Source organism: Achroia grisella, unplaced genomic scaffold (assembly GCF_030625045.1).
Source record: "Achroia grisella isolate CSIRO2021 unplaced genomic scaffold, CSIRO_AGI_Agris_v1 utg970, whole genome shotgun sequence".
NCBI lineage: Eukaryota > Metazoa > Arthropoda > Insecta > Lepidoptera > Pyralidae > Achroia > Achroia grisella.
The window spans coordinates 385849-401915 of record NW_026713076.1 but is presented as its reverse complement, the minus strand read 5'-3'; the positions used below and the strand labels follow the sequence as shown (position 1 = coordinate 401915).

The following is a 16067-nucleotide window of genomic DNA, read 5'->3' as shown; positions in this document are numbered from 1 at the left end:
TACTATAAAATTGAAGAATTCGTTAACGACAATAATGTTTTTATAGAAAAACTTAAAATCCATAGCACTGGAGTGCCATCTGTATCGTCCGTTGAAGCTGTAGTGGCCAGCTAGAGTAATCGGAAAAAAATGCACTTTGTTTCTACGACCTTAATGTCCATAAATATTGGTTGCATAAATAGAACCGTATCATCTACTTGTATAGAATAGAATAGAATAGAATAGAAAATAATTTATTCAAATAAACTTAATTTAAGCACTTTTAAATAGTCAACATTTTTTTAAATTTACCGCTTATTTGGAAAGCTGTCTCATCACAAGAAGAATAAGCAAGAAACTTGTGTGTTGCTCTTTTAAACAATCCCTGTAAGTTCTCATTTTACAAGTCGAAACGTGTGAATACAAACTACCAACCAGCACTAATTAATTTAGGCTCAAATATAAAAACACAATAAGATTAAATCAGTCGTAGTGATAAGAGCAGACCAGTCCCTACAAGCAGCACTCGTTCATGTAAAGTGCGAATCACTTTACATGAGGATGCATGTACAGTAAGTTACTTGCGTATTTTTCTTGACCGTCATCCTAATTACAGTATCAATTTGCTTTATTTAACAATAATATTATTATAATTTATTGGTGTTGATAAGAATAGGTGTTATAGTGTCATCGAAGTAGTCTTATCTGGACTAATAACAAGAAGATTTACATTGTCTTGTGAACTTGTATTCACATAGATAAATATTTTATTTACATCTTCGACATATACTGGTCTTACTAATATTAAATAAATTAAAAACATCTGTGAAATCATATTTACTGAGCAAGGCCTATTACTCACTAAACGATTATGAATGACGAGCGTGCATGGCAATAGTTTTCATGTACGGGATTTTCATTTAATATTAGACATAGACACCTATATAAATACCTATGCATTGTAAATAAATTAGCTTTTAAAAAAAAGTAATTCAATTGAGTTTCCTGCCAGTTCTTCTCAATTGGATCTATGTACCGAACTGGACGGTAGGGAAAAAAAATTATAATGCAAAAACTTGATGTTCATAAGCGGCTAAAATGTCCTACATGAATAAATGATTGTTGAATTTGAATTTGAATATAAATGTAAAAGTAACCCTGTTTGTCTGTTTCATTGTCACGCCAAAACCGATTTAGGTGGCGTTGTAATAAAAATAATCAAACAATCTCAGCACAATTCATACAGCGCCATCTAGACCCAAGTTAAGCTAGCTGAAGCTTGTGTTATGGGTACTAGATAACTGATACAAATACATAGATAATATTATTTTTTTGTAAATACATAGAATTATACATAGAAAACACCCAGAACGACACAAACAATCAAACTCATGAATACAAATGTTTGCCGTGCGAGGAATCGAACCCGCGACCATCGGACGTAAAGCGGTGTGCTATACCGCTATACCACCGAGGTCGTCATAAGGCAATTGTCAAATGTAGATATTGCTGTCAACACACTAATATCATAGTTTGCTGTGTATATTTTGTATAGCACGGCAAAGAACAGTCCTATCTGTATATATAAACATCACACAAAACGCATGTATGGAATCCAAGTGTAAAGGACAGCGTGTAATGACAAAGAAAAACGAATAATAATAATGAAAGGGATAGCGTTTAGTTATGTAATCTATGAGCTATACGTTGATATGATTGTAACAAAATAGATATAAGTAATGTAAAATGTTATAGTTGTAGTTTTCCACTCGTGTTAAATGTGGAAATCGATGCAAGTCAGAGATGATTTGTCTTAGATTTATGTGAAATACTATTGTGATGCTTGTATATATGTACTTTCTAGATAAGAAATTATGTAAAGTTCATGTATAAATAACAATTATGAGGATGAAAACGTATTTCAGAGGCAATAACATCAAAAAACATCAAAAGTCATAGTGAAAATTACGTTCAGAATCGAGCTAAAAACCGAACCTCACGATTAAGGTATTACGTATGTCTCCGGCATACGTAACCATCGAAAGCTTGTATGGAAAATTATTCAGTATTCGTTCAATATTCGTCTAGTTGTTCAGTGAGATTCACATTCAGTATTCAGTAGTAATTATTCAGTATCAGTACGGATCAGTAAGACTGTTGTAATTACCTAGAAAATTAAAACCAGTGAAGTGAACCTGGGATTTTATTTACCGGCCATAACACCAAGTCAATGCTGACACTTCTATAAAGTCATTAACACTAGTTCGTAGAGTGCATTATCAAATCATTAAGGACCCCTGACCGTGCTCGTGCGTCACACGCGACCGTCATCTGAGATATCTGCTAATTTCTAACACACTTTGTTGCGATATATCTTTTACAATGTTATAAACATTGTACAAATAATAATAATCTCAGGACAATTAACACAGCGCCATCTAGACGCAAGTTAAGCTAGCTAAAGCTTGTGTTATGGGTACTAGACAACTGATACAAATACATAGATATATTCATACATACATACATATTATACATACAAACAATCATACTCATGAATACAAATGTTTGTGCCGTGCGAGGAATCGAACCTGCGACTATCGGATGTTAAGCGGTGTTCTAACCCACTAGACCACCGAGGTCGTCAATCAAGTTGCATAACTTGTATGACTGTATATATTTGCAGAATAAACTCAACTTATCTGATACTTATCTGGTAAGTAAATAAACAACACGTTCAGTATTGCAGAGTATAGAATAACACGCGGCTCGTCTTTGATTAGACTAATGTTATTTTAACTTGTAATAACTTAACCGAATAAAAAATTATGACTATTCAAAATTGCTTATATTAAGTTTATTTGAATACTAGCTTAGGGGTGGAATTTATCAAAATCCTTTCTTAGGGGATGCCTACGTGTTAGTAGATTTATGCATGCAAAGTCTCAGCCCGATCGGTTTAAAATTGACAAAGTTTCATATAAACTTTCATCCCCTATTTTATCCCTTTAGGGGTAAAATTAATCAAAATCCTTTCTTGACGGATGCCTACGTCATAACATCTACCTGCATGCCAAATTTCAGCCCGATCCGTCCAGTGGTTTGGGCTGTGCGTTGATAAATCACTACGTCAGTCACCTTTGAGTTATATATATTTAGATTGATAAAATCCTGACATTTATTTTTATAGATGATAATGGAATGGTGCCCCACCCTGCGCTCACGGTTTACGCTGGCGGGGCACTAATGGAGGATGATAAAGTGAACATAAGGTCAGTTCAGTTATACCATCGTGACAAATTCATCAAGAATTTATCACGATGGTTTCCAGGAGGAACCGCGTGGAGAACCCTGACACTTATCAGGGTGATCCGATTGGCAGATAAAACCGATCTGTTTTATCTTATTGTGCGGAAATGTTTATTTTATTTATCAACTAACATTCTAACCTATGTTATCATCTCTCAGGTTATAACAATTTGATTACAAAGAAAACAGTACAAGTAACTTATTTACGTCTGCGTAAGTTTCAGCCGCTGAAAGTATGTTTTTTGTTTGAAGTCCAGCTTTACCAGTGAAGAAAAAAGTTTCACTGTCTTCTGCAAGAAAGAAAGAAAGAAAGAAAGAAAGAAAGAAAGAAAGAAAGAAAGAAAGAAAGAAAGAAAGAAAGAAAGAAAGAAAGAAAGAAAGAAAGAAAGAAAGAAAGAAAGAAAGAAAGAAAGAAAGAAAGAAAGAAAGAAAGAAAGAAAGAAAGAAAGAAAGAAAGAAAGAAAGAAAGAAAGAAAGAAAGAAAGAAAGAAAGAAAGAAAGAAAGAAAGAAAGAAAGAAAGAAAGAAAGAAAGAAAGAAAGAAAGAAAGAAAGAAAGAAAGAAAGAAAGAAAGAAAGAAAGAAAGAAAGAAAGAAAGAAAGAAAGAAAGAAAGAAAGAAAGAAAGAAAGAAAGAAAGAAAGAAAGAAAGAAAGAAAGAAAGAAAGAAAGAAAGAAAGAAAGAAAGAAAGAAAGAAAGAAAGAAAGAAAGAAAGAAAGAAAGAAAGAAAGAAAGAAAGAAAGAAAGAAAGAAAGAAAGAAAGAAAGAAAGAAAGAAAGAAAGAAAGAAAGAAAGAAAGAAAGAAAGAAAGAAAGAAAGAAAAATATTTTATTCAGTGCAATGTAAAAAATGCAAGACGTAAGTGTAATGTACAAATATGATTTAAGAAATAAAAATACGTATTGTTAGGTGTAACTTCCTGTGGTGGCGCCACCGTCGGGCGGCGCGTCTATAAAAGGCTGCGAAACCCGGTGTGCGGCCTCTTTTGGTCGACAGACGTGCTCTCGAACGAATCTCCGTATCATACCGTGTTTGCTTTATAAATTCTTTTACTGATTTTGTTAAAATTAATTATACGATTTGTTATCAGTTTCTTTTATTTAATTAAATTTAGAGGATATTCCTAACATCAGAAGTGGGATTCGAGGCCATTTTTGGTCGCGAATAACATTTTTGACTAAGGATTGATTACATGTCGAGTAGAAAACGCCCATCGTTACGAGAGCACGCGTCTCCGTTCTCCACCTATCAAATATAGGTGAACTAGGAGCGTTAATGGACGCAAGTCTCAACAATTGGTGTCGCTGGAACAACGTACGGGTAGCTCAGCGAAACAGGGGTTCGCATATAGCTGCCGACGTAGATGCTGACGACGTGCCTGCGCCGGCACCGGCCCCGCCACGCTGTCGCCGCCCGCGCAGACAGTCGGCGCGCCAGCCAGACCCGCCAACGAGCGCACCTGGTGCGGTGGCGCGATCGGTTGCTACCTCAACAGACATTACGAAACGTCTTATCGACGCTTAATGTCATGAATCTGGTGAGATCTTTCCATTTTTATATTTCATACTTTTAAGTATGCGCAACATTGACGAATAGTTGCGATGAAGTAGATCGTGGTCATTCAGTGAACCGACAGACGGTGTCAGTTTTGTCATTAAAAGGTGAAGCAAGTGCGTAGTAACGTGAGTGAGCTAGTGATGATCATACTTGGTCATATATGATAGCAAACTACGTAGTATAGAAGTAGATTCTTAAATACGGTGCTATAGTTGCAATATAGTCGAGTAGGTAAATTTAGTTCTTTTGAAAAATAACCTACGGACAAAATCGTATATGCGTTTTGTGAGAAGATAGGTCATACTGAATACGCTTACTTTACAAAGAAATAATCTGAATTAGGCTAACGCAAGTTTTCGCCGTGACTTGGACTAGTGATAATGCACATCGCGACGAAATTATCGCGCCGTAATATGCGAGTACCCACAGATGTTTAGTACGATAGTGGTTCAACAACTTTTAAATCAAAATGATCGTTTTCGTGTTGTAAGATGCACATATTATGCTGTTTAGACGAAACGGATATGCGGTCTGATTATACCCACAAATGTTTAATACGATAGTAGTTCAACAACTTTTAAATCAAATGATCGTTTTCGTGTTGTAAGATGCACATATTATGCTGTTTAGACGAAACGGATATGCGGTCTGATTATACCCACAAATGTTTAGTACGATAGTAGTTCAACTTCTTTTAAATCAAATGACCGTTTTCGTGTTGTAAGGTGCACATATTATGCTGTTTAGACGAAACGGATATGCGGTTTGATTATTTTCTTACTTTATCTGCAAAATTCATAACGTCTCACAAGAAGTAACTTCTTAGTACCTTGTGATTATCTTAAAGACGTCGGTACTCATTGGTAATGATATTTTTAATATTGAAAAGACATTGCGTATATGAAATAACGATTTTTAGCGTATTTTTAGAAACCGCTCTTTGAAAATGATATAGCGTGTAGTGAATCGATAGCGAGACTTCAATTGATAAATACACCGTATCGTGGTGATGAAAAAGAAAATTTGTAGTCTTAATGAATAAACATTCTGAATAATTTTTAGTGGTTCAGTCACAGCTATGGTCAATACCGTATAGAGATACACATTAGACTACTTGTTAACAAAGTAGCGTTATGTAGTTACGACGGTTAATTACCGAATCGACCATATAAATTATTTTACGGTTATAAATTAAGCATGCGTGTGAAAATCCAGGTTTACAATTAATTTCCGCTAAGTGTAATTACCTCACTCCTGAGGTTGTGTATCCTAGGAGACTGGAACTATTTGTAAGAGTCAGGTCAGGCCGAGCGTATACAAATAGAAATGATGGATTCTTCGTTCAAACAAATTTCAATTTGAGCACTTCATTCATTCATCAAGTAATACTTATTTTTGAATCTTCCGCGTGAATCTTATCGTATAAGGAACGAATGAGGAAGACTAAGTCTGTTGCTCTTTTGAACCCTTGTGGTAACTCTACATTTTAAGTTCAAATGTGTGAATACAAACTGCGAATTAGTACTAAATCATTAAAATCTAAATATTAAATACGCAATCAATCGGGTGATTAAGTAAATAAGATTAAAGCGGTGTTAGAGTAGGAAAGTCTCTACAAGCAGTCCTCGTTCATGTTCATGAACTGATCAAATGCAAACAATATGATGTAAGGAGAGCTGACACGGTTTGTACAGTATTTAGTGGATAGCATTTAGTGATACTAGTCAGCTATCTTAGGCGGTATATCCCGTAATACACCCAAATCGTCTCTTGAAATTTTAACGGGGGAAAGAATAGAAACTAGAAAAATGAGATCACCTCTATTTTGGCTAGTCAATCCGCGTTGCTTATCTTTGACCATTTATGGACTGAAGTCCATACGGATGCAAGTGCACTAGGTTACGGTACTAATTCAAATAGAAAAAGACAGACACATATACGCAGTAGCTTTACAATATGTGCAGATCCAAGGTACTACTCCGGAGCTCGAGATACTTGCTGTTGTCAAGGCGTTGCAACATTTTCGTCATCTCATCGGAAAACATTTTTAGGGTAGTAACTAACTGCAGCGCCCTGAAAATTACAAGAGGATTTCTTGCCTAGGGTAGTGCGCTGGTGAATGTGCCTACAGGATCGTAATTTGACGTTTGAATATCGTATAGGTTAGTTCATATCTCACGTATCGAAATCCTTTTAATAACCTCACGAATCGTAGTAGCATATGCTGCTGATGAGGAAACTACTTGTACAAGGGCAGTTGAATAGTTTGCGATATATAAAGAAAATAAATCTTAAAGAAAATAATTATTAACATATCTCTATAGGAAAAGGTCGCGATTGTTATATTTCTAAAGACTATGTGTTGACCATATTGACGTGGAAACGTTGTCGAGTTCAAATTAGTTGACGGTTTCAAAGTAGGGTCCATCTTGTAAAGAAATACTATAGGGCACGGAATTGTTTGTTTAATGTGTAAACATGTTGCCTTATATCTTATATCACGTTCCTCTCCACCCAATGTCCAGGTCCACTATACTTTCAATACCTTATGATGCAGTACATAAAATGTAACAAATACAAATATATTCTCGTACACACAGATGCTTTCTCTATTGTTCTAACCTATACAGAGTCAAAATAGTGCAGAGTCATAAAGGAATTTGAGTTTTTCTAATGTAATTTGTATTTTTGAGATAAATTTTATCGTAAGGTACTTAGGTAACACCTCGTGTAAGGCTTTGTGCAGCATCGAGCATGTTATAGGATACACCTCGTGTAAGGCTTTGTGCAGCATCGAGTGTGTAATAGGTAGCACCTCATATAAGGCTTTGTGCAGCATCGAGGGTGCTATAGGATACACCTCGTATAAGGCTTAGTACAGCATAGAGTGTGTTATAAGATACACCTCGTGTAAGGCTTTGTGCAGCGTCGAGTATGTAATTGGTAGCACCTCATATAAGGCTTTGTGCAGCATCGAGGGTGCTATAGGATACACCTCGTATAAGGCTTTGTGCAGCATCGAGTGTGTTATAAGATACACCTCGTGTAAGGCTTTGTGCAGCATCGAGTGTGTTATAAGATACACCTCACCTCGTGTAAAGCTTTGGGCAGCATCCAGCTTGTTATAGGATACATCTCGTGTAAGGCTCTGTGTAGCGTAAAGTGTGTTATAGGTTACCTCTCGTATAAAGCTTTGTGTGGCTTCTATGTATACAAGCTTAGATCAGATTTAGATTAGTCCTTGTGAGGCAACGTGATCCTACTTCCAAAAATAAAATGCTTACCACTAACTTATGGTTCACAGGTTGTGAAGAGTCACTGTTGACTCGTCTCCGAGCAATAGCCCAGAGAATACCTTCAGCCTGGACGGAGCGCATAAGATTAGCAGTCGGACCAGACGACGCGCCGTGACCAGAAAGCATCGGGGACGATGCTCCGTCAGGAGAGGCCGTGTTAGGTGTAACTTCCTGTGGTGGCGCCACCGTCGGGCGGCGCGTCTATAAAAGGCTGCGAAACCCGGTGTGCGGCCTCTTTTGGTCGACAGACGTGCTCTCGAACGAATCTCCGTATCATACCGTGTTTGCTTTATAAGTTCTTTTACTGATTTTGTTAAAATTAATTATACGATTTGTTATAAGTTTCTTTTATTTAATTAAATTTAGAGGATACTCCTAACAGTATATTATTACAGGGTTATATAAATAACAAATCTTATCTATAATTATTTGACGACCTCGGTGGTCTAGCGGTCTAGTACACCGCTTTACGAGCGATGGTCGCGGGTTCGATTCCTCGCACGGCACAAACATTTGTATTCATGAGTATAATTGTTTGTATCGGTCTGGGTGTTTTCTATGTATAATATGTATGTATTTACAAAAAAAATATATCTATGTATATGTATCAGTTGTCTAGTACCCATAACATAAGCTTTAGCTAGCTTAACTTGGGTCTAGATGGCGTTGTGTGAATTGTCCGGAGATTATTATTATTATATGCCATTTTGATGTGTAAGCTGATATACTGGAAAATTTCATCAAAATTTGTTGAGTAGTTTTTCTGTGAAAGTATAACAAATATCCATCCACCCAGGCGGATCTACCTAAGGGCTTTTTAGGCTGCAGCCCAGGGCCCCGAGGTTACAAAGGGCCCCCAGTTCCCACTGAAACGATATTTAGGATATAAAAAAATATCTACAATGTTAAAAAACTATCATAAGCGATCAATCAACCCATGCAAGTGCGCATCTATTGAAAGGAATGGGGAATTTCTGGTCGCTTGTTTTTTGTCGGTGTATTTTTTTAGTTGAGTAATACAATTAGGTAGGACCCTAAGTAGATTTAGCCCAGGGCCCCACATTCACGATCCGCCCCTGCATCCATCCATCTATCAATGCAGATTCTGTTTGAGCAAACTACTAAATCTATATACATATCCTTACTTAATATTATAAATGCGAAAGTAACTCTGTCTGTCTGTCTGTCTGTCTGTCTGTCTGTCTCGCTTTCACGCCAAAACTACTGAACCGATTTAAATGAAATTTAGTACGCAGATAGTCTAGACGCCGAGGATGGACATAGGCTACTTTTTAATGCGAAAAAATGGTTGTAAGGGGTTCAAAATGGAAATACAAGGTTATCTTTATGCGGTTGAATCCTTATTCGTCATATTTTCATTTCACTAGCTAACAACCAATCAACACATCGCGTGCGTTTGCGCCATTCGCCATCTTTTCATTTCACTAGCTAACAACCAATCAACACATCGCGTGCGTTTGCGCCAATAAGGTATCCATCACAGAGAACAAAACCACAGATAACATAATGTAAAACGAAAGATCTTGCCGGAAACATGACGTTGACGTTTAGTGAAAATATTGTTTTTGACACTTTTTTATGATAAAATCGTATATCGTGTGTATGTGTTTTTTCTTTAAACCTGAAATTGGCCGATTGCGAGACAAATTTGGCGATTTTTTTTATCAATTTGTTTTACGGCTCTGGATACAAGCCCAGTTTAGCCCAACTTAAAGTTTTACAATATAAATTACAAAAATTAAAGTCAATATCCAATGTTAAATAATAATAAATGCCAAATGTTGTTTCCCTGTTCTGAACAACTTAAAAAAAAACTATTAAGTTTTCTTTTTAAGTTGTTCAGTACAATCACAATTTCTTCAAATTTTATTATTTACATTTTTTAAAGAATGTTGTGGTGTGGCACTGTCCGAAATTAAATTATTTACCCATTTTTGTAGGTTATACAGAAATAATGTGTGGGTGTTTATTTAAAAAGCATTAACACAAAATTAATAAAGTATAGGTATTAATAAATATATGGTTGTTGTATCAAAATAGAATTTTCTTATTTTTCACTAAAATAAAAACTAACTGTCTTTTTTATAAAATAAATGACCTTTTCATTATGCCATATATTATGGAACTATTTAAATTATTTAGCTGATTGTAAGAAACAAAATGTTGGTTTGTAGATTAATACTGTAAAATTATTATTTGTACGGAAACGATAAAAATATATTTTTGTGCTGCGACAAAAACTAATATTATAAATGTGAAAGTAACTCTGTCTGTCTGTCTCGCTTTCACGCCAAAACTACTAAACCGATTTGAATGAAATTTGGTATACAGATAGTCTAGACCCTGAGAACGGACATAGGCTACTTTTTAATGCGAAAAAAGGGTTGTAAGGGGTTAAAAGGGGGGATGAAAGATTGTATGGAAGAATCGTCATTTTTGAAGCTAGAAGCTTGAAACTTATTTTTGAGACTGTTGATTAAATATAAATAAAAATGACATTCAATGTTTGTAAAAAATTACCCTTAAGGGGGTAAAATAAAATAGGGGATGCAAGTTTTTATGTAAATTCGTCATTTTTGAAGCTAGAAGCTTAAACTTATTGTTGAGACTGTTGATTAAATATAAATACATATGACATTCATTGTTTGTAAAAAAATTACCCTTAAGGGGTAAAATAAAATAGGGGATGCAAGTTTTTATGTAAACACGTCATTTTTGAAGCTAGAAGCTTGAATCTTATTGTTGAGACTGTTGATTAAATATAAATACATTGACATTCATTGTTTGTAAAAAAAATACCCTTAAGGGGGTAAAATAAAATAGGGGATGCAAGTTTTTATGTAAAATCGTCATTTTAGAAGCTAGAAGCTTGAAACTTAATTTTGAGGCTGTTGATTAAATATAAATACATATGACATTCATTGTTTGTAAAAAAATTACCCTCAAGGGGGTAAAATAAAATAGGGGATGCAAGTTTTTATGTAAACACGTCATTTTTGAAGCTAGAAACTTGAATCTTATTGTTGAGACTGTTGATTAAATATAAATACTTGTGACATTCATTGTTTGTAAAAACAAATACCCTTAAGGGGGTAAAATAAAATAGGAGATGCAAGTTTTTATGTAAAATCGTCATTTTTGAAGCTAGAAGCTTGAAACTTATTTTTGAGGCTGTTGATTAAATATAAATAAATATGACATTCATTGTTTGTAATTAACTTACCCTTAAGGGGGTAAAATAAAGTAGGGGATGATAGTTATTATGTAAATTCGTAATTTTTGAAACTAGAACGATGAAACTATTTTCATTGGTTCTTTTGGGGTAGATTTTTAAAAACCCCACTAATGTTATAACTGTGAAAGTAAGTCTGTTTGTCTTTCTGTCAGTCTTACGCTCCAAAACAAAATAAAAATTTAAATGAAATTTGGTACACAGTTAGTTTACACCCGGACAAAGAATATAGGGTACTTTTGAATGTGAAAAAAGGATTGTAAGGGGGTTGCAATGGTAGGCTGTATGGAAGAATCGTCATTTTTTAAAACTAGAAGTTTGAGACTCATTTTTAGGCTGTTGTTTAAATATCAATAAATATGATATTCAATGTTTGTAAAATGTTTACTCTTAGGGGGAGGGGGGGTAGTAAAATAAAATAGAGAATGAAAGTTATTGTGGAAATTTGCTGTTTGTGTGGTTGTGGAAGCTAGAACGATTAAACTTTTTTCTTTGTCTTTTTAGGGTTAGTTTATTAAATACCTTACTGATATTATAAATGTGAAAGTAACTTTATCTGTTTGTCTCGCTTACACGCCAAAAATACTGAACCGATTTAAATTGAAATTTGAAACAGACATAGATAGACTAGATCCTGTGAAAGGACATAGGTTACTTTTTAATGTGAAAAAGGGTTGCAAGAGGATTAAAAGGGTAGATCCAAGGTTATATAGATGTATCGTCATATTTAAAGCTAGAAGTTTGAAATTTATTTTTTAGCCTATTGATTAAATATTTATTTTTACTTTTTATCATTTTTGAAGCTAAAACGATGAAACTTATTTATTTGACTTATATTGTGTTAATTGAGTTAAATATTTTTTCATTATTTACGCGGACGAAGTCGCGGGTACAGCTAGTATATATATAACTCAAAGGTGACTGACGTAGTGAGCTATCAACGCTCAGCCCAAACCACTGGACGGATCGGGCTGAAATTTGGCATGCAGGTAGATGTTATGATGTAGGCATCCGCTAAGAAAGAATTTTGATTAATTCTACCCCCAAGGAGATAAAATAGGGGATGAAAGTTTGTATGAAACTTTGTCAATTTCAAACCGATCGGGCTGAGACTTTGCATGCATAAAGCTACTATGACGTAGGCATCCCCTAAGAAAGGATTTTGATGAATTCCGCCTCTAAGAGGATAAATTAACGCTAGCGAAGCCGCGGCAAAAGGTAGTCTAAATATAAATTACATATTTAATGAATAAATCAGTTGTGGTTAGTTTCATATTTGTTAATTTATTAAAGTGAGTTATGTTTGGTGTTTTGGTACTATCATGAGTTACGTTAGAGCCGTTCGTGCCTCACATACACACTCATACATTTATATGATTTACAGGAACATGTCACGAATACACAATATGGGCCTTAATGTGAATATTAAATACGAAGCAGTCCAGTAGGAATATAATAAACAAATGTTATAATATAACATTTAGAAAAGAGCATAACAAACTTGGTGTTTTTTTTTTATAGAATTCAGTGTTGTTTTCCGGAAGTTCATTTCATTAGAGATGTGTCTATGGGAGATAGTATCTGAATTTATAACTTTCTCTCTTCTCTGTGTTCTCTTTTTTTCTCCATTTATCTCTCTTTAGTTCTGTGACTGTCAGACTATTTGGTATATATTTAAGTTTATTGCATATACAGTGGACCCGCGGTAATCCGGCCCCTGTCTAATCCGGCCCCCCTTGTAATCCGACATTGTCTATTATTTGTTATTGAATATTACTTTGACAATATACTTCAGAGTGCATATACATACATACATATATAACATAGAATCTTATCACTGGATCTGTAATTTGTCGGATTACAAGATACTCTTTTGTAAAAAATTCCGGACTATAAGCAGGGGACCCTTAAGCAGCACTCTATAATCCGACAAATACGATGGTCCGACACTGCCCTGCAAAACGTCTGTCTGTTTGTTCCGGCTAATCTCTGAAATGGCTGGACCGATTTTGACGGGACTTTTTTTGCCAGGCAGCTAATGTAATAAGGAGTAACTTCTCTTTCTCTTCTCTTCTCTCTTTCAGCATATATTTGTCCACTGCTGGACGTAATGCTTGCATAATTCTCCACTTCAGTCTGTCTGTGGAGTGTCTCGTCCAGGAGTAACTTAGGCTACTTTTTATTTTAGAAAAATAAAGTTAAATTCCACGAGGTTGAAGTCGCGGGAACAGCTAGTCTATATCTATACATATAAATTAAAATGAAATAATACAATAAACAATATTTATTGTACTTCAAATCTCTGAAACGGCTGGACAGATTTCGACGGACTTTCACTCGCAGATAGTAATTATAAAAAGTCACTTACGCTACTTATATTTTACAAAAAATAAAAAATATTTCTAGCGAACGAATCTCTAAATCGGCTGGACAGATTTGGACGGACTTTCACTCGCAGATAGTAACTATAATGAGTTAGTTACGTGACTTGTATTATACAAAAATAAATGAAATCACTGATTGTTATCAGTGACTTCGTTCACATGAAATATTAATTAAACAAGTTTTTCGTATACTAGCTGTTGCTAGTATACGAAAAACTTGTTGTTTCTCTGTACATTACTTTTTCAGGGCTATGAATACGGAAACGAACGTTAATGAAAGACGTGAAAATGGTTTATATCACGAGGATGAACTTGAAATTTTTGTATCTCTATAAATAATCTACATAGTTTAAAATTTGGTATAACGTAAACAACAGTCGCTAATAGTTGAGTAATCTAAATATATATAACTCAAACGTGACTGACGTAGTGATCTATGAACGCACAGCCCAAACCACTGGACGGATCGGGCTGAAATTTGGCATGCAGGTAGATGTTATGACGTAGGCATCCGTTAAGAAAGGATTTTGATTAATTCTACCCCCAAGGGGATGAAATAGGGGTTGAAAGTTTGTATGAAACTTTGTCAATTTTAAACCGATCGGGCTGAGACTTTGCATGCATAAAGCTACTATGACGTATACATCCCCTAAGAAAGGATTTTGATAAATTCCACCCCTAAGGGGATAAATTAACGCGAGAGAAGCCGCGGGCAAAAGCTAGTATAATATAAAAAGATTACGAAAAAGAATCATCATTAACTGGGTTTTCTTATTTTGTGTCATATTGTAAATGGTATTATTTGCGTTATGTTGGCAATAAATCAATTATATATGTTATATATCTATCTAATGAAATTTCAAAGGAATATAGCTTATACATCAGAATAACATATAGACTATATTCATGCAGCTGAAATCGCATGTACAGCTAGTATGTAATACGTTAATAAAATGTTACAGATTTTTTTTCCTCATCAATTGAACGTTTTGAATGGTTTATTTAATATTCACGATTGTGAGTCATGCAACTTGGTAACTGCAGCTCTCAAATATCTCATACAAACTCATACATTTATAGATTGTATTATATTTGAAATTAGAATTGTTACTTGTACCAATATTATTTTATCTGTATAAATTTTCTTTTTATTAAAAACAATAAAAAATTATTAATGTAATACTTGATCGATATAAAAAATAATTGCAGCAATGGAAAGATAAATTATGCACGAGTATCTGAACTGTATATTGACTGTGTATTATTGACTGTGTATATTGTACATCATTTGTTTTTTTAAAGAATACGAGCTGAGTTTCTTGTCAGTTCTTCTCATCTCGAAATCATTCCGAACTGACGGTAGATTTGACATATCATAAGAGTCTGTAATAGACCTACATGAATAAAGATATTTTGAATTTGAAAAATTTGAAAAATGATTTACAGATTTCAGATTTTGTTTGTTTGCCATATAAAACGGGTTACATTTGGCTCGTCAGTTTCAAAATTATGATTCAATAGTAAACATTAATATAAATTTAAACTTGATTTTGACAGAAATGATAATGCTATATAAAAAAAATCAAAAATTTCATTACCTTATGGGGATCGTGGTGGTAAACTATCCTGGATGATCCGCCATAAGCGACGCGCCATCATCAAACACCAGGCCGTGTCACCGACGCCCATTATTCACGACTCCGACCTCTGTACGAGCACACCTCATTACAACCCACACCTTATTACACTGACTGTACGCGACATTTGTTTACAAAATACTGTTAGGGCGGGCGGGCGCCACGCACACGCAGTGTTGCCAGCACAATTTGAGAAAGCCCACTGTAAGCGACGCGTTCCGTAAATTTTTAGTAAAAATGTCTCCTTCTTCTATTTTTCTTATTAATATGTTTTACGGCTCTGGATACAAGTACTTTTTAGCCCAACTTAAAGGTTTACAATATAAATTTTTATTTTTATTTTTTTATTTTACTTAATATTTTACGGCTCTGGATACAAGTCCTTTTTAGCCCAACATAAAATACAAAATCTTAAAAAAAAATTATAATTTCTTCCCAGTGTTGGAAATAAATTTATATAAAGTCTTGAATAGTGCAGGCCTTGATAAGATCTCTTCTAGAGACTTCGGTACTTCATTAATATGCTCTTGAATCTCGTGAATGAGTAATATACAATATAAATGCAAATGCAGTGTTGCCAGCACAATTTGAGGTCCGTAAATTTCTAGTAGTCTCCGTGTTCTATTTCTGCTTCCAAGTGCCTTCCCAGCTCCTGCA

General features: G+C 34.7%; 1 protein-coding gene across 1 annotated transcript in view; it reads right to left on the bottom strand.

Moving 5' to 3' along the window:
• The window catches only part of LOC131854137 (rhomboid-related protein 1-like), a 46467-nt gene extending 30941 nt beyond the window's left edge, over positions 1-15526 (bottom strand). The window contains exon 1 of the mRNA XM_059205269.1: positions 15372-15526. The gene's annotated coding sequence lies outside the window, so the exon portion shown is untranslated. The remainder of the gene's footprint in view (positions 1-15371) is intronic.
• Positions 15527-16067: the final 541 nt, after the last annotated feature.